Source organism: Dipodomys merriami, unplaced genomic scaffold, assembly GCF_024711535.1.
Source record: "Dipodomys merriami isolate MVZ:Mamm:240054 unplaced genomic scaffold, mDipMer1.0.p SCAF_1290, whole genome shotgun sequence".
Classification (NCBI taxonomy): domain Eukaryota; kingdom Metazoa; phylum Chordata; class Mammalia; order Rodentia; family Heteromyidae; genus Dipodomys; species Dipodomys merriami.
Genome location: NW_027202594.1, coordinates 32,963 through 51,872, shown reverse-complemented (window position 1 = coordinate 51,872; position 18,910 = coordinate 32,963). Strand labels below are relative to the sequence as shown.

The 18,910-nt window shown below is 38.6% G+C and overlaps 1 pseudogene; it reads left to right on the top strand.

Moving 5' to 3' along the window:
- The first annotated feature begins 17,059 nt into the window (after nucleotides 1-17,059).
- Nucleotides 17,060-17,159, top strand: LOC138824472 (U6 spliceosomal RNA; annotated as a pseudogene).
- Nucleotides 17,160-18,910: the final 1,751 nt, after the last annotated feature.

Sequence of the window (18,910 nt, the reverse complement as noted above, 5' to 3'; positions counted from 1 at the left end):
ATTGTTGGGGATTTTAACACACCACTCTCCCCACTAGGTAGATCAACTCGGCAAAAACTCAACAGAGAAACCGCAGATCTAAACAGCTGCATAGATCAACTAGACTTAACAGAAATTTACCAAACATTTCACCCAGCAGCATCAGAATACACGTTCTTCTCAGCAGCACATGGAACGTTTTCTAAAATATACCACATTTTAGGCCACAAAGCAAACTTGTCTAAATTCAGAAACATTGAAGTTATACCTTGCATTCTCTCTGACCACAAAGGAATAAAATTAGAACTCAACACCAAAAGCCACCAAAGAAAGTCCAGTATCACATGGAGGCTGAACAACACACTGCTGAATCATGAGTGGGTCATGGAAGAGATTCGAAAGGAAATTCAAATGTGCATGCTATTTAACAAAAATGAACACACAAATTACCAGCTCCTCTGGGACACAGCAAAGGCAGTACTCAGAGGCAAGTTTATAGCTCTGAGCTCCTACATCAACAAATTGGAGAGATCGGAAACAAGCAATTTAATGACACATCTAAACCTCCTTAAAAAAGAGCAGCAAGATAAACCCCAATCCAGTAGACGGAAAGAAATAATCAAAATTAAATCAGAATTAAATGAATTAGAATCCAAAAAAACTATAGAAAGAATCAACAAAACAAAGAGTTGGTTCTTCGAAAAACTTAACAAAATTGACAGACCCTTAGCAAACCTTATCAGAAAAAGGAGAGAACACACCCAAATTAATAAACTCAGAGATGAGAATGGAAACATCACCACGGAAACAACCAAGATTCAGAACATTATAAGGGAATACTTCTAAAAACTTTATGCTAATACGTTTGAGAACTTGACAGAAATGGACCTTTTCCTAGCAAAGATTGACATGCCAAAACTAAACCAAGATGAGTTAAACCAGCTTAACAGGCCCATATCAAGCATTGAAATAGAAACAGCAATAAGAGACCTCCCAGCTAAGAAAAGTCCAGGACCAGATGATTTACAGCGGAATTTTAAAAGGCCTTCAAAGCAGAGCTCACACCAATACTCCTCCAACTCTTCAATGAAATTGAAAGAGAAAGCTCACTACCGAATACATTCTATGAAGCCATCAACACCCTCATCCCAAAACCAGGGAGGGACTCATCAAAGAAAGAGAACTGTAGACCCATTTCTTTGATGAACATTGATGCAAAACTTCTCAACAAAATTTTGGCCAATCGACTTCAACAATTCATCCAAAAAATCATACACCATGATCAAACAGGATTCATTTCAGGGATGCAAAGCTGGTTCAATATACGCAAATCAATTAATATTATTCATCACATCAACAGGAGCAAGAATAAGAACCACATGGTTATCTCAATAGATGCAGAAAAAGCATTTGACAAGATCCAACACCCCTTTATGATGAAGGTTCTGGAAAAATTAGGAATCCATGGAACATTCCTCAATACAATAAAGGCTGTATATGACAAACCTACAGCCAGCATTATACTCAATGGTGAAAAACTAAAGCCATTTCCTCTTAACCCAGGAACAAGACAAGGATGCCCACTCTCTCCACTTCTCTTCAATCTAGTATTAGAATGCCTAGCTACAGCAATAAGACAAGATGCAGACATAAAGGGGATCCAAATAGGGAAAGAAGAAATAAAAGTCTCCCTCTTTGCAGATGACATGATCTTGTATTTAAAGAATCCCATAGACTCCACTCCCAAATTACTCAAGCTGATTCAAAACTTTGGCAAAGTAGCAGGTTATAAAATTAACCCCCAAATATCAATGGCTTTTCTATATGCCAACAATGAGAAAAGTGTGGCTGAAATTAGGAAAGCAACTCCATTTGTAATAGCCCCACAAAAAATAAAATACCTAGGAATTAACTTAACCAAAGAAGTGAAGGACCTCTATGATGAAAACTTTAAAATCTTGAAAAAGGAAATCAACACAGAACTTAAAAAATGGCAAAACCTCCCATGCTCCTGGATTGGCAAGATTAACATCGTGAAAATGGCAATACTTCCCAAGGCTATCTACAAATTCAACGCGATACCTATCAAAATTCCACCCTCATTCTTCAAGGAAATAGAGGAGGCAATCCAAAAATTCATATGGAACAATAAAAGACCCCGAATAGCAAAAACGCTCCTCAACGGAAAGAACACTGCTGGAGGAATATCAATACCAAATTTCAAACTCTACTATAAAGCCATAGTAATCAAAACAGCTTGGTATTGGCATAAGAACAGACCTCAGGACCAATGGAATAGAATTGAAAACCCAGAAATGAACCTACAGACCTATAGCCATCTAATCTTCAATAAGGAAGCTAAAACAATAGAATGGAAGAAAGACAGCCTCTTCAGTAAATGGTGCTGGCAAAATTGGTTAACTACATGTAGAAAATTAAAGCTAGATCCTTATATATCACCCTGCACCAGAATCAACTCCAAATGGATCAAAGACCTTGAACTCAAAGCAGACACTCTGAAAACATTACAGGATGGAATAGGAGAAACCCTAGGTCTCCTTGGCTCAGGTCAAAATTTTCTGAATAGAGACCCAGAAGCACAACAAATCAAAGAAAGGTTGGACAAATGGGATTGCATAAAGTTGCAGAGCTTCTGCAGGGCAAATGACATAGCTGGCAAGATCAATAGAAAGCCCACCGATTGGGAGAAGATCTTTACTAGCCATACAAGGGACAAGGGTCTCATATCTAAAATATACTTGGAACTCAAAAAATTAAAACACCCAACAACAAATCCTCAAAGAAACAACTGCCCAATAAATAAGTGGGCAAAAGACTTAAAGAGAATCTTCTCTGAAGAAGACAGGAGAATGGCCAATAGACACATGAAGAAATGTTCAACATCCCTAGCCATAAAAGAAATGCAAATCAAAACAACATTGAGATATCACCTCACTCCAGTTAGAACAGCAAAAATCAAGAACTCTAACAACAACAGATGCTGGAGGGGATGTGGACAGAAAGGAACCTTACTTCATTGTTGGTGGGAATGTAAACTTGTTCAACCACTTTGGAAAGCAGTATGGAGGTTCCTCAAAAGACTTCACATAGATCTCCCCTATGATCCAGCAATCCCACTTTTGGGCATTTACCCAAATGTTTACAAACAAGACCACACTAAAGCTACCAGCACAACTATGTTTATTGCAGCATTATTTACCATAGCTAAGATATGGAACCAACCCAGATGCCCCTCAGTAGATGAATGGATCAAGAAAATGTGGTATATAGACACAATGGAATTCTATGCCTCCATCAGAAAGAATGACATTTCCCCATTTGTTAGGAAATGGAAAGGTTTGGAAAAAATTATATTAAGTGAAGTAAGTCAGGCCCAAAGAAGCATAGGTCCCATGGTTTCCCTTATTTGCAATATCTAGTATAGGTATGAGTCAAGCGGAAAAGGTCAGATAATGTGATGTTAGGAAAATGAACCCTTAAATATGTATTTTAATGTTTTCGTTTCTTTCATGCATGTGTTTCTAACGCATTTATAAGATTATTTCTTTGTTGCTTTGTATGTCCCTCCCCCACAATATAACCCCCGCTTTCACTATATTTGATGTCAGTATAACATGTGGAGGATATGGGGACAAACAAGTCGTTTAAGGATTCAGGTGGACCTATTGCAACAATGAGAAGTTCAAAATGTCATGTCAAAACCAACTTTACAATGTCGGTGTGGGGGGGGGAGGGGGGTATAATTGGGTGGGGGGAGGGGGGTAAAATTGGGTGGGGGGAGGGGGGAGGCGGGGAAGGGAAGTGAAGGGTAAACAAAGGAGGAGGCTGCAATGCTTGGTAAGAAATGTATGCATTATCCTGCCCATGTAATTGTAACCCTCTGTACAGTATGTTCTCAAATAAAATAAAATACAGTTTAAAAAATCTGCATATCAATGTGTTCTTATTTTGTCAACTCTTAGGGCTCAATCTCAGGTGCTGGAAATGCTAGTCAGCTTAATATGCTCCAGGCTGGCATACTGACACTTACCCATTAATGAATTGGGCTTTGTAGACTGTGAGTTCAGATGTGAGAAGCCGAGCGTGAAACATGTTTTCTTTTTCTTTGAAAATGCTCGGTGACAGGTAGGATGTATAATTCAGATGCAAATCTATATGCTATGTAATAGGATGTAATAAATGTAAAAAAATGTCGTAGGTGGAAGAATTGTCATTACAATAAATGAAAAACAGATTGAATTAGTAGGGAATCATTCTAGGATAAAATTAGACACAAAAATTATAGGACGTGGATTAAGTTTAATATTTTATTAAGCATTAACAGAATAAAAATTTCATGGAAACACAAATACCTAATAATTGGTAGTAACACACGATGCATAATTTAATAATATATAGGAATATGTCTCATTCTATAAAATACATAATTATAGTAGGAATGTATGTACATATGTGATAAACAATAACAGGATATTGAGTAATTTTAATTAATGCTTTACTAATTGTTAACTGGGACACATCATTAAATGGAGACATAATTTAATGCCTAATAATTGGTAGTAATACTATCTATAATTTAATAATATGCAGACATCTCTCTTTTTGTGTATATAATATTTTTATACAACAATCTCTATCTATTTATATCTCATTCACTCCTGGGGCTCAGTGGTTGAATGTTCACCGAGGAAGCATGAAGCTCTGAGTTCGATTCCTCAGTGCACATAAACAGAAAACCCAGACCTTCTGCTGTCTTTCATTCAATTGTGTGCTAGCCTTGAGCACAAATGCTTAGGAACAGGGTCAAAGCGCATACTCAAGCCCCAGGACTGCCGCCAAAAAAAAGTAGAATGTCTTAACTGCAACTATAGAAGGGCAAGAAGGACAGGACTTCAAATACCTCATCACAGGGCAATCTAGGAGTCTGGAGCTGACAGCTTCCACCTAACCTGACTTAGCCAGATGTAAACTGCTGCAACCCAGATCCATGGGTTATCCCCATCATCCTAGTTACCCTGGCTTATCCCCATATCCTGGATGCTCAGGGCCTTTAAAACTTGGCAGGAAGTCTGCTAGAATCTTTGAAATATGGCTTGAAGTGGTAGAGCTCTAGTCTTAATCAAATGTTATTAGAATAGTATCCTCATGTTTTGAGTTCAAGCCCCATGGCTAACCCCACTCCCCCCTAAAAAAAAACACCACACTAAACCATTAGATGTTAACTTGTGTGGTTTGTGAACTGTTCCTCCAAGAATGGTGATACTGATATAAAGCACCCTAATTCTAATGAAAGCTTGTGGAATAGAGCTAGTTGCTGAGTCCTTCACAGGGTGCAGTTTGCTGCATCCTGCATTGGGTGCTGTGTGCTGAGTCTTTCAAAGGATGCTGTGTGCTGAGTCATGCAAAGAGTGCAATGTGCTGTGTCCTTCACAGGGTGCATTCTTTCTTTGGGTCCTTATAAGATCTCCACAACTGAGATGATTATGCAGACAAGAATATTGAGGCTCATTTATGTCCCCATGGCAGGGACAAAGATGTATTACTGAAGACTAGTAAGTTGTCTCCTGCAGACAATTGTTTTGTTTTGTTTTTTCTCAGTCATGAACCTTGAACTCATGGTCTAGGTGCTGGCCCTTACCTCTTGGGCTTATGACTAGCGCTCTACCACGTGGAGACATGGATCCCCTTATAGCAGAGGCCACAGCCTAGGGGTCTATAGCTAAGGTTTGTCATCCTGCCTTCTCAGAAAGCTGAGATCTGGGTTCCAAACTATCCCAGACACAAAAGCCTATTATCTCCAATTATCTCCATGAGCCTATTATTTCCAATTCACCACTAAGAAACCCAAAGTGGAATCTGGGTGCTTGTTGCTCATGTCTGTCATCCTAGCTACCCAGGAGGATGAGATCTGAGGATCATGGTTCAAAGCTAGCCTGGGCAGGAAAGTCCTTGAGACACTTAGCTCTGATGGACCCCTCAAAAAGCTGAAGTGGTGTTTGGCTCAAGTGGTAGAGCACAAGACTTGAGGAGAAGAGTTCAAGGACAGTACCCAGGCCCAGATTTCAACTCCTACAACAATAAAGAGAAGAGAGAAACAAACTAACAAACCTAAAGTAGAGGGCTGGGAATGTGTAGAGTGTAGATTGCTTTGCATATATGAATATATGAAACCCTGGGTTTGATTTCTCAGGACCATATCACTAAAAAGAAGCCTGAAGTGTCTCTGTTGCTCAAGTGGAAGAGGGGTATCCTTGTACAAGAGAAAATATGTGTAGTGCTCAGGACCTGAGTTCAACCTCCTGTGCACACGCGGGCTCACACTCACACACACACACACACACACACACACACACACACACACACACACACACACACACACTCACAGACTAGAAGTGATGCTGTTAGACAAAATGGTAAAGCACCGGGCTTCTACACTGAGCTCATGGTCAGCACCCCAGCCCTGCTTTCAACCCCCAAACATAGCCAGCCAGGGCCCAACTTGGAGAGGTCAAATGTTTCAAAACCTGAAGAGCTTAACAGTCCTAGATGACAGGAAGCTTTGTGATATCAGATATGTGCTTGGATTTCCCAAGCTTCCAGAAACCTAGGAGAGACATCATAGGCCCATCATCGTCCTCAATGAAACATTTCATGGGTTTCAGTGCCCCAGTTGTCTGCCAGAAGGACTGCTGAATTATATTGAGCACTGTATCTGAACACCGGAATATAGTCTCACAATGGCAGGATAAGTGCACAGGACTTGGCCTGCCACGGGAGGTGGCACAAATGGCTTCCTGTCAAACCAGAGCACTGGGGAAAGAAATAGATTGGGCTAAAATTAGACCTTTATCCTGACCTTCGGAGCCCACTCACACTCATTCTCACAATCTGACACAGATGGAGCTGTTTGTTACATAGCTGTACAGAAGTGAGGCCTTTTGTCTGCCTGTCCAGACAATGAGGGAGACTTCTTCCAGCAGGCCTGGGATGCAGAGAAACCCTCAGGCTATACTGGGAACAGTGAGGGGAGCCGCAGAACATGCACTTTCATGAAATCAGTCTCTGTTATGAAATCATTTTATTGGATACAAATTTTCTAGCTTGGTGCCATTCATCGTAACTACTCTGGAGCTTCACCTATAGGAATACATACATACATATACAAAGATATGGAGGTGCAGGTTATTTTTGAGGGGGCAGGTCCTAGTGTTGAACTATGAGCCTAGGCATTGTTCCTGAGATCCTTGTGCTAAAGGGTAGTGCATTAACCTTGAGTCAAAACCACATTTCTGGGTTTTTCTGTGATCTCTTAGAAATAACATTGTCATAGACTTTCCTACGCTGGCTGGATTCAAACTCAGATTGTCTACATCTCAGACTCCTGAGGAGCTCAGATTACAATGAGAAGCCACTGGCACCTTCTTTCTTTTCTTCTTCATTTTTTAATCTGGAAACCTGACTTGTTAACATGGTCATACCAGTGTTATGAATTTATAAGTTAACTACCCAATGTCCATTATAGCTGCTTTCTCTAAGAAGGATTTTCCTTCCTCATCTTAACATCTGTTCATAGGTTTGAAACCAAAAGTGAGAAATGAATGTCAGAGAATTTCTGTGCAAATGTCCACAGGACATGCCAGCTCTGTCAGTTAGCATTGAGCTACAGCAATTTACTGTCTCAAGATGGGAGGACCAAAAGCTAGAGCGATCCTTATATTGTCTGCATTGCTTCTTTTGCCTATAAAATGATCTAATAATTAGGAGTGTAGTGTGTCTCCAACCTTGAGTATCTAGAATATACTAGAAGCATCTTCATGCATCACTTTTCTAGTGTCTCTCGAGATTTAGACTCCAGGTTTGTGTGGAGATGCTCCTTGGTGAATCCTTGAGGAAAGCTGCTTAAAACCTTTTTGAGAGATAGCCCTTCAAAGTCAGCCTGAGCAGGAAGTCTGTGAGACTCTTATGTCCAATAAACCACCAGAAAACCAGAAGTGGAGCAGTGGACCAGAAGGTAGAAATGGAGCTTTGAGAGAGAAAGCCAAGCAGAAGAAACAGGTTAGACCAGGCTGGAAAGCCTGGGAGGCACTTATGTCCGATTAATGACCAGATGGATGGAAGTGGAGCTGTGGTGGTGGTAAAGCCTCAGCCTTGGGAAAAACAGCTGAGGAACGCATCATGCCCTGAGTTTAAGCCATGTGATAGCCTCAAAAACGTTTTCAAAAAGAGAAGGCCACGTTTATGAATCAGTGCCCTACTTACTTATGTGTGTATATTACCTCCCTGAGTTCAAACATACTGTATGCAATGATGCTTCTCTAATTTATTTATTTATTTATTTATTTATTTATTTATTTATTTATTTATTTATTTATTTATTTATTTATTTTTCAGATATGATCCTTGCGCCTACTGCATCATCCTCTTCATGTCAGACCCATTGCTTTCTCTTCCAGGGTTCCAGGCCTGTGTCCTTATATGATGCACACTGAAGATCTCAGCAGTCTTTATTTACATTTTATTATGAGGACAATGCAGGAACAGTCACAAATCAGGCAGGGGTACACAAGATAGGGTTTCTTAGAAGTAACCAGTCTTCAGAAAATTAAACTTGAGGAAGTAAAATGGTAGCATACTTATGTAAAAACTACCATTAAGAAAAATATGAGGAGGCTGGGAATGTGGATTAGTGAGAGAGTGCTTGCATAGCATGCAAGAAGCCCTGGGTACGATTCCTCGGGAGCACATACACAGAAAAGGCCATAATTGGTGTTGTGGTTCAAGTAGCAGAGTGCTACAGACAGTGCCCAGGCCTTAAGTTCAACCCAAGACCTGGCAAAGAGGTACCTAGGTAGGTAGGTAGATAGATAGGAAGAAAGAAAGAAAGAAGGAAAGAAAGAAAGAAAGAAAGAAAGAAAGAAAGAAAGAAAGAAAGAAAGAAAGAAAGAAAGAAAGAAAGAAAGAAAGAAAGAAAGAAAGAAAGAAAGAAAGAAAGAAAGAAAGAAAGAAAGAAAGAAATATGATAGTTTAATCTTTGGACGTCAGGAGGAAAGAAGGGAACACTTCCCAGTCAGGAGGCCTTTTGCAGTGTGCCTTCACATAACCACAGAGCAGGAAGACTGTCTCTTTCCCACTTCTCAGGCAACCAAGGGCCCCAGAGTCAAGAGGGCAGAGCTAGGTTCTAAATCATGTGCTTGGAGACAAAATAGAAACAGTCCTGCCTCTAGTTAGTCTGGGGATTTGTATTAATTATGTGGAGAATGAAGGAAGGAGAATGGACTGGCAGAGGTAGAAGGGTCTTCAAATCTGATAGTTGGAGAGTCAAAAACCCACTCCCTAAGACCAGAGAGTAGGGTTTCTCCACTCTGTTACTCCCCTCTCCCCAACTAAACTGGCTCTCTATTGGTAACCTAAAGGTAGCCTGAGGCTCCCTTAACATGAGGGAGGAAGGTTAATTAGTCATTATTTGAAGAGGCCGAGTAAAGCCTGACCCTGGTGTAACTTTAACAAATGTTACAGGTTTTCCCCATTGCTGGTTGTGCCTGGAATAAATGAAGTGGTTTTGCAGCTCACTTCCCTGTTGAGTGTGTACGTTCTGCCTCCTAATCATGTAGGCCTGGTCTCTGCACCTAGCCTGGATTTTGAAACTGTTTTCTGTCCTTCAATTACAGAGTTACACTGGAGTTCTTCCTGCTAACAGAGCTAGGGCTTGGATCCTGAGAACTTCATCTGAATCCAGGATAGGTCAATAATGGTTCTTTCCTTCTTCTATAACTCGAGTACTATAAGAACATTTAATGTGCAAGTAAATTCTCATCACCAAGGGAGACACAAGAAGCTATTGAATATCTGACCTTTCAGAAGTGGAAGTCATTTTGTCATCGATTTCCTGCCCTGGCTGGCTTCACCCTGTGATCCTGAGACCTCAGCCTCCTGAGCTAGGGTGATGGGCATGAGCTACTTGTGCTCTGCTAGGTTCAGAACTGTAATGACATTGACAATACAAGTCAATTGCTTATCAAAAAAGGCTTGTGGAGCATATTAAGCCTTTTAACCTTGGACCTTTAAAAACCCTGTAGGACACAATATTACAATGCTACAGTCTGAGAGGATGGACATATATATGTGCTACACTTGAACCATGAGCTCTGAGTCCAATTCTGGTGTATATCATCTTCCAAAGAATGTTCTCGTAATTAGCAAATAGGAAAAGTATTTTAATTAACCCTCACTCTTTTTCCAGTTGTGTGTCTCGAACTCTAGCCTGGGCACTGACCCTGAGCCCTTCAGCTCAAGGTGAACACTCTAGCACTTAATCCAAAATGCCAGATGGGTTCTTTTGGTGGTTCACTGGAGATAAGAATCTAACAGGCTTTCCTTTGGACTGTGGTCTTCAGCTCTCAGCCTCCCGAGAAGCTACGGTTCCACTTATGAACCACTGGCATCTGGCCTATGGTTTTAGACAGTCCTGGGCTTGATTTTAGGGCCTGGGTACTCTCTCTGAGCTTCTTTTTCTCAAGGCTAGCCACTTGAGCTACTCCATAGCTTCTGGCTTTTTCTGAGTATGTGGCACTGAAGATTCAAACCCTGGCATTCATGCATGCTGAGCAAGCACTTTACCACTAAGCCACATTTCTAGCCCCACCCTCACAATGTTATACCTCACTTGCCTATCTTCAAGAAAAGGCTTCTGAGTATAAATCATCTAAAGAAAACCCGATAGGAAGTTTCCAAAGATAAATAAGACAAAGCTCATACTTGTGAGAGACTCTAATCATGTGAATACTGTGAAAAATGCTTCCATTTAATTATGTATTATGTTTCAACACTTAATCAAATATTAATGAAAATGAGTCAATGTCCTCAATTATTGGGTATAATTTTATAATAGATGTGCAAAATGTAATAAATATTATGTGTAAAAATTACTAAATACAGTAATCAATAAATAAATGAATCAAAGGAAAATAAAGTACAAAATCATTTTTTTTCTGTGGGGGTCCGGTTTTGTGGCTTGAACTCTGGGCCTGGGTGCTCTTCCTCAGCTCTTCAGCTCAAGGCTAGCACTCTACCACTTGAGCCACAGCGCCACTTCCGGATTTTTTCTTTTTGCTTATGTGGTGCTGAGGAATCGAACCCAGGGACTCAGGCATGCAAGGCAAGTGCTCTACCACTGATCCACCTGAATCATAATATGAAATTAACATACATATATAAGTATATATATCATATATTACACATGTATAGAGATTTTTTTTTCCATTTCAGGGCCTTCATTCAGGCCCTGGGAACTCTAGCCTGAATTTCTTTCCTCATGGACAGTGAGCTTTGCCTTCACCCATGATGCAAAATAGTTATCTGGACGGTGAGCTCAAATCCTAGCAATGGCAGAAATACTGGCCCCAGTTCCAAGACACTGACATAATTTTTTAATGGAAGCAGTTATGTTTATTCAGTTCCATACTGAACATTTTAAAAAGTGTAGAATTTTGTACAGCTATTCATTCAGAGATCCTTCCCTTACCTCCAAAATGCTTCTCTGAGAACTACATTGTTTGTCTTTGTTCGTTTTTTATTGCAAAAATATTTTACAGGAGCAAGGTAATGAGTAAATTTCATATTGAGCATTGTTACCTCCTCCTTTGTTTTCCCCCTACTATACTTTCCCTCCCATCTCCACAACTACCTTCCCCTGCTTAGGTCAGTGACTTAAGTTTCATTTTTGGTTGGCACAAGGTTTGAACTCAAGTAGTAGCAAATCTTCCCTCACATTGCTACAGATTTACCAAGACCCTGAGTTCAAATCCCAGGCTAGGAAAGAAAACTAGCAGAAATTCCAAACTAGGTAGCTTTATTTTTTTTAATTTAGTTAAATAATTATATTTTCTTTATTCTTTTTCCTTTTTTTCTTTTGGCCAACCATGGGGCTTGATCTCAGGTCATGGAAACTCTGCCTCAGCTTAGATCTCTCTCGGCTTGGGTGCAGCCTCCAGAACCATAGCTGATCCTAAGATCCTAGGCCCAGGGGACTTTCTAGAAAAAAAAAACCTGGAAAGTAGAAAAAGTGGCAACCTTCAGGGGGCTGGGGTTTTATTATTTTTTTCTTTGCACAATGACCATCCTGGGTTTGAATGACATGGCTGCAAAGTAGATATGATCTGCCATTGCTGATGGCTTGTGGGCTATCAGTGAAGCCATAGGATAACCTGTGAACATAGGCCCTGGGTTCAAATCCAGTCCTGACACCAATGGCAGGAGATCACAAGAGACTCATTCCTATGCATGGGAATATCCATTGAAAGAGTAGTTCATGCATCCGTCTAGTCTAAAATTGGATGCAATAGTCCTAAAATGCTGATTGATCGTAATGTATAGTTTATTAAGCATTAAAAGAATAATATTCCTTCAATGGTGGTATAATAAATACCTAAGAGTTGGTAGGAATGTAGTAGGTGTCATTCAATCATAGATAGACGGCTCTGGCACTCTTTAACAATATATATTTCTTTGTATATCACCGTCTGCCTATCCATGTATCGCTGTTTTGGCCAAAACTGGGGGTCAATCTCAGCGCGTGGGAACCACTTGACAGCTTCATTGGCTAGAGGCTCCCATGCTCAAGCTCACCCATTTATGAATTGGGCCTGCTAGGCCCTGAGATCAGATTCTAGCACTGCCAGGCATGATGGAGAACACATACATCTAAAATCTAGATTCTATGTGATAGGATGTAAACAATGTAATAAATGGTATAAGTGTCATCAGAGTCAATAAAATAAATGGTAAATAAATTAATAAAACAAGAAATAAAATGAATAAACGCGCCAAACACAATATGGACTGAACATCTGAAAAAAAGTATAAATCCTATTGTTGAGATGTATATAAGGAGTAACTTTTCCAGGACTGAGGCTTGAATTCAGTCCCCCTAGGAGGAGGGAATGGCGGGAGATACTGAGATACTTGCTTCTGGACCTAGGAAGAGTCATGGCATGCGATCTATCTCATCCTTGAATGAGTAGTTTGTGCATGATGCGAGTAGGAAATGATACGCAAGACTCATGTGGTATAGATTATTTGTAAAGAAGAGTTAATGAAGCATGACAATAATCATCACAGACATGAAATGAATGCATCAGAAAATACCCAAATATAGGCACACACAGATTGGATTCCATCACAAGTCACCATCAATCCTACTCTATACAAATATGTACTTATTTGCATTCTACCTTCTACTTATGAATGGATGACTATTGTGCTCCCCACTCTCCCCCCAGGGGGGCTCAAATTCAGGTACTGGGAAGGCCTAGCTTCTTTGTCACTCACAGGCTGTTGTGCTCATATGGACCCATTCACCATTTGGGCCTGCTAGGCCCCGAGTTAAGATCCCAGCCGTGCCAAAAGATTCATCTTGATGTAAGACACCAATGGTTGCATATGTTTTCCTTTCCTGTGCAAGTCTTGGGTCTCAGCTAGGATGGAGAATGCATGGGCCACCCTGTGGTCATGGGAATAAGTTGTTATCCATATCAGCCCAGTTATACGTGTCATTATATACATGAGAAAATACACAATAATCCATGAATAGAATACAAAATAAACACAATATGTACACTCAATGCACGATGCAGTCCCCACACGGATGTGAATATACATCCCATGTTTAAATGATGCATTGAGCACTATTTTGGCCTCCATGTGGCTCGATCTCAGTTCCTGGGAAGAGCCCATCTTCTTAGTGGCTCAAAGTCTGGTGTGATCACGTGGACCAATTGGGCAGTTGGGCCTCTTAGGACCTGAGTTCAAAGCCCAGCAATGCCAAAAATTCACCCTGATGTGAGAAGCCAGTCATTGCACCTGTTTTCCTGTGCTGTGCAAATTCTGAGTCTCAGCCAGCATGGAGAATATATAGGCAAGTGATGTCAGCTTATATTTCCATAATTCATTCATCTGCAATAACAATTTGCAAGACTGGAGATGTGAAGCACTTAGACATGATTTTATTCTCGTTCATTTGGAAGATTAATCTTTAGTCAAAAGGAACGTTTAAAAATGGCTTAGAATTTATTCCTACCAGTTTTTATAAATGGCTTTGTACAATGGTATGTGATTATTTTATTTTACATAGGATGATTTTTTCTACTACCTATAAGTTTTGGAAAAAGAAGAAAACTAAAATTTACTACTTAAAGGAATATGATAGAAATAGAAGACAGATTTTATGTTTGTCAAATCTCTCATCAGTACCCATATTCAAGACTTAAAGTCATATTTCTTACTATGTTAGACAGATAGGGAAAATATATGATAAGGCAACACATGATAAGGCAACTATATTAGTGACTTTAAAATGTACCTTCTTATGTGATGAAATTTACTTTATTAGCTAATATTTGGGTTTGAATTATGGGAGGCTGATCTATTTAACACATTTCTGGAAGGCACCTACTGAACAACACAAATGGTGGGGGGTAGAATTTCTGCACTTTAATGAATGGTTGAACTTGTTTGGTATTAGTGCTGGGTACGTAAATCAACTCTATTGTAACTAGCTCCCTACACTTGAAAACCTTGTAATGTCACTATCATCTACTTGTCAAGTGTTATTTTGGTGAATATGATTTTTAAAAGTTTATTTGAAAAGGAATATACTTTCAGGAGATTAAATGTACGTTACATTGGTTTGAGAATGACATTTTTATACTACAGAACCAAGTTTTACTGAAGTACCAGTGTTTTGAAGCACTAAGGGTCTTCTCAATTAATGTTTTTCTAAATTATATTTGACCTCTAAATCAAGTTTTCCTAGTCTTGGTAGACCAATTATGATCTATCATTCCAGAAACTATTTTTTTGGCTGCAATGAAATTTTTCATTCATCATTAGGAGAAAGGTATTAAAAATAACCTTGTTCATTTGTGATTTTGTTCACTCATATGGGCTGGTCATCTGTCAATTGAATGTTTGAATTACAGAACTTTCTCTCAGATTTTGTGATCTCATCTTTCATTTTAACTTGCCTTGCATTTCACAATTGATTACTGCTAATTCTTGTAAGCAATTGGGGCCCTGAAATATTATAGGAAATGAAAAATTGAGATGAGTCTTTAATTATTTTCTGTTGGCATGTTGCCTGGGCCTATGTGAGAAGTCATGCCCTTGTTATCTGATGATGCAGATAACTGGGATCTGTTATCCTAGGACCCGTGGGTCCTGCAGAAGAATAATAGCTTTTAGACATCATATCAGCAAAATTTGGGTATAATCAGTAAGAATGCTTCAGAAATATGGAGAAAAACACTTTGGGACCAGCAAGTTAAAACAATACACAGAGCATCAGAATAAAATCCCTTATAGATTAGCAGAAAACAATACTGTTATTTTACCATGTGTATTCAGAAGACCACGACCACTTAGAAGGTATCACAAGCTTATACTGAAGATATTGCATTGATACTTTTTATATTCTAATATATATTCTAAACCCAATTATTTATATTCCAATCTATTTATGGGAATAAATGTAAATATATTTGTCAAATTATCAATTCTAGTAAGATTCACTGTATGAAATTTAAAATCAGCACATATAAATATAAAATATATAAGTACATATAATATAAAAATTGTTTTGCATTGTTGTATTGTGTTTAGGGAATCAAAGGCAACTCTGTTTTAAAGTATTATTCCATTATCTCTACCTCAGTTTTTGGTAGAGTTAGACTTAAAGCTTTACCATTTGTAGACAGGCAGCCTAGAGGCAAGAGGAAACACTGTGATTAAAACATTACAAATTTAAGGTCTAATATCGAGGAGAAACATATGGACTTCTCCAGGAGCTATTGCAATATTTGGTGATAGAATGTCAGTAGTGTAAGTTCCTGCTTGGTTGGATGATAGGTCAGGACAGTAGGTAATCATGCCTATGAACAATTTTTTCACTTTCTTGGCTTTAGCTACTTTTGAAATGATACGTATAATAAACAATTATGTTTTGATAAAATACCTTCCATTCTGAACAATTCTGTCTGAACTGTTTATCTCTCTATGATCCCTTGTAACTAAGATTATTTTTGTTCCAGTAAGACAATCCATGCTGTCAAGGTAAGATATTCTGGTTGGTCTGTTCCTACATGGAAGAAAGGTAAAGGTTCAGTGTCAATGTCTAGTGCGTTGGGGTCCCTGGGTAAGGGTCACAAAATCACCAGGACACAGGGGATGCAGAGTGCAAAGAGCAATTGCCACTGCATGCTGTGCTTTATTGTTAGTGGGAATTTAAAGACTAGCAAGCATAATATTTTCCAAGATTTGGTCAGAAAACATTCACACAAAAGATTTCCACAGATACATTTTTTCTTAACCTATGAGAGAATGTCTAGGTATATTATTATCTAAACTATTTTAGAGCAAGCTCAAACCACATCTCCAATCTCAGGAAAATGCTTGACCAGCTGTTCATCTATGCTTAAGCAAGCAGAAGAGCCACTTCCTCAGCTCCCAGGAGTCTGTGACATGTTTTGAGAAAGGGAGAGGGAACATTTTCCCTCTGTAGCCTGGCGTTCCAAGAGCTTTCCTAATCCCAAACACAGTCCTCAGATAATCCCGAGGCTGGAGCCTGCATCATTCTGCCCCCTCAACATAGACCCTGAGTCTTCACAGTTCAGGTAGACATTTGTCCCAGCAAGAGCTCATTTGGGAAATTTTAAGCTGCAGAAAGTTAGAAGTAGCTCTTAAGCAAGGCTTACTTTGAATCCATTAGCTCCACAAAGCTAACTCAGTTGATAAATAAGTACTTGAAAAGCCACCACCTTTGGACTTAGCTGTAAAGGCTTCAAAGTATGATCAAATTTAAAATGAAAATGACAAAATAGTCATTGACAAAAAAATTGTAAATGTGAGCAATCGACCGAACTATATAAGTTTTTTCCACTGTACTTAGAGAAATAAGATCAATAGCATTTTTAGGAACAATAAGGGTTCCTTGTTACAAATAGGCAACCATGGATAAATGCCTGTATAAAGATTGTATCATTACTTACTTAAATTTAGAGGATACTACATGCTTCAGCAGCAGGTCTACCCAAATTACAACAATACAGAGATTAACATGGCACTTGCACAAGGATGATATGAAAATTTGTGAAGTATTCCATATTTTTCATTTTTCTGATGCAAGATATGAAAAACAGTTATTAAAAAGTTGATTACAAAAATACAAGTGTAACAATACATGTAATTCATAGAATTAAAGGTTAGTTTGACATCAGTGTATTAAATTTTCACCTTAGAAAGGCCTTTACATAGTATAACTTCTACAAAACTTGAAATTAGATAATATTGCCATTTTATCCCAAAGAAATAAAATAATATAAGAAACTACGAAAAAAAGGAGTCTTAAAATTCTTCTATGTGGAATGCAATCTGAAAGGTCACATTTATCAATGAATCCATACATTATATAACAATGTAGAATTCAAAGTATTATATCTAGGAGAGAATGAAATAGATTATGGACATTACACAAACATAGATATTCTTTTTTCAGAAAAGCACCCGGAACATCTTTAGTTTCTATACTATTCATTTCAACAGATAAGTTAAAATTATTTCTGATTTAAAGAATCACAAACTCTGCAGAAATCATTATAGATGTATACAAACAACTCTTGAATACATTTTGATATCAAAGTCATGCAATTCACTTGGAAGTATACCATGGAATACATAAATATTTATTGTAAGATATTGCTGCTGCTTTGCATTGTGAAAAAATTTGTAGGGACACCAAAGATGGACTGGCATTTTTGAAATTTAAGAAATCAAACCATTACGACTTAGGAGAACAATTTGTACAGCCTTCGACAACTTCAAAGAGGTAGTGATACATACTTATCCTTTTGGAAATATCAAATGCAGTTTCTTCAAAATTGTTCTTCAGACCTGGTTTGATATAATGGTTCAACACAAGGAGATACAGAGTATCTTTGCTATTTCTATTCCCAGCAGCAAGATGCAAGGAGGTCAAGAGGCCTTTAGTTTGGGGATTGGTATCTGCATCATGATGAAGTAATAAAGAAGCCATTCTGATATTATTCCACATATAAGTACTGTGCAGGCGTGTCCAGGCATTCAGAGTTATTGCATGAATATCTGCCTTGAGCTACCAACTAATGGACAATGTCTAAGTGTCCACTCTAGGCTTCCCAATGAAGAGGGTATACTCATCCTCATCCCTAGAATTCATCTGGGTGGCCATTTTGGAAAGCAGTGTTCACACCACAGTAAGTCGATACATTTCAACATCCCAAAGAAGAAATTTTCTTGGATCCTACTCCATTTTTTTCTTGCAATTGATACCATTCCTCATTTTTTCATCTTGTTCCTTGTCTTCGTCAGAATTGCCTAACCAGAGATTTTGAGTACCAGTGGGAATTAGGTGTCCATGTATTTCCCCAATAGTTCACATTGGTTGAACTGGTCAGAAAAAACTGGTGAATGTTCTGCATATGTTTTTTCACCATGATATATTTTGTGTTTTTCCATTTTTACTATTCTAAATTATTCTAACTGGAGAGTAGTGAATTATAGGTAGCAGAGGAAAGATTTTCCTCAGTATTCAAAGGTACAGACTGAAAATCAGGACCAGTGGTGTCTTCATGTGCAGCTTATTCTAGGAAAGAGAAAATAGGAAACAATGCCTTCTATGTAAATGATTTGGGAAATACCATGTTATAGTGTACGAGAACTCACTATTCAACATATGGGATTTATGAGCTTTCTAATAGCTTTCTAATGTTGGTATCCAACATTAGAAAAAATGTATAATGCAGTAATAAAATAGAAGTCCTTTGTATGACTACCTAAATTCTTGTTTTTTTTTTAAAGACACTTGTTTTCATCTAAAAATAGG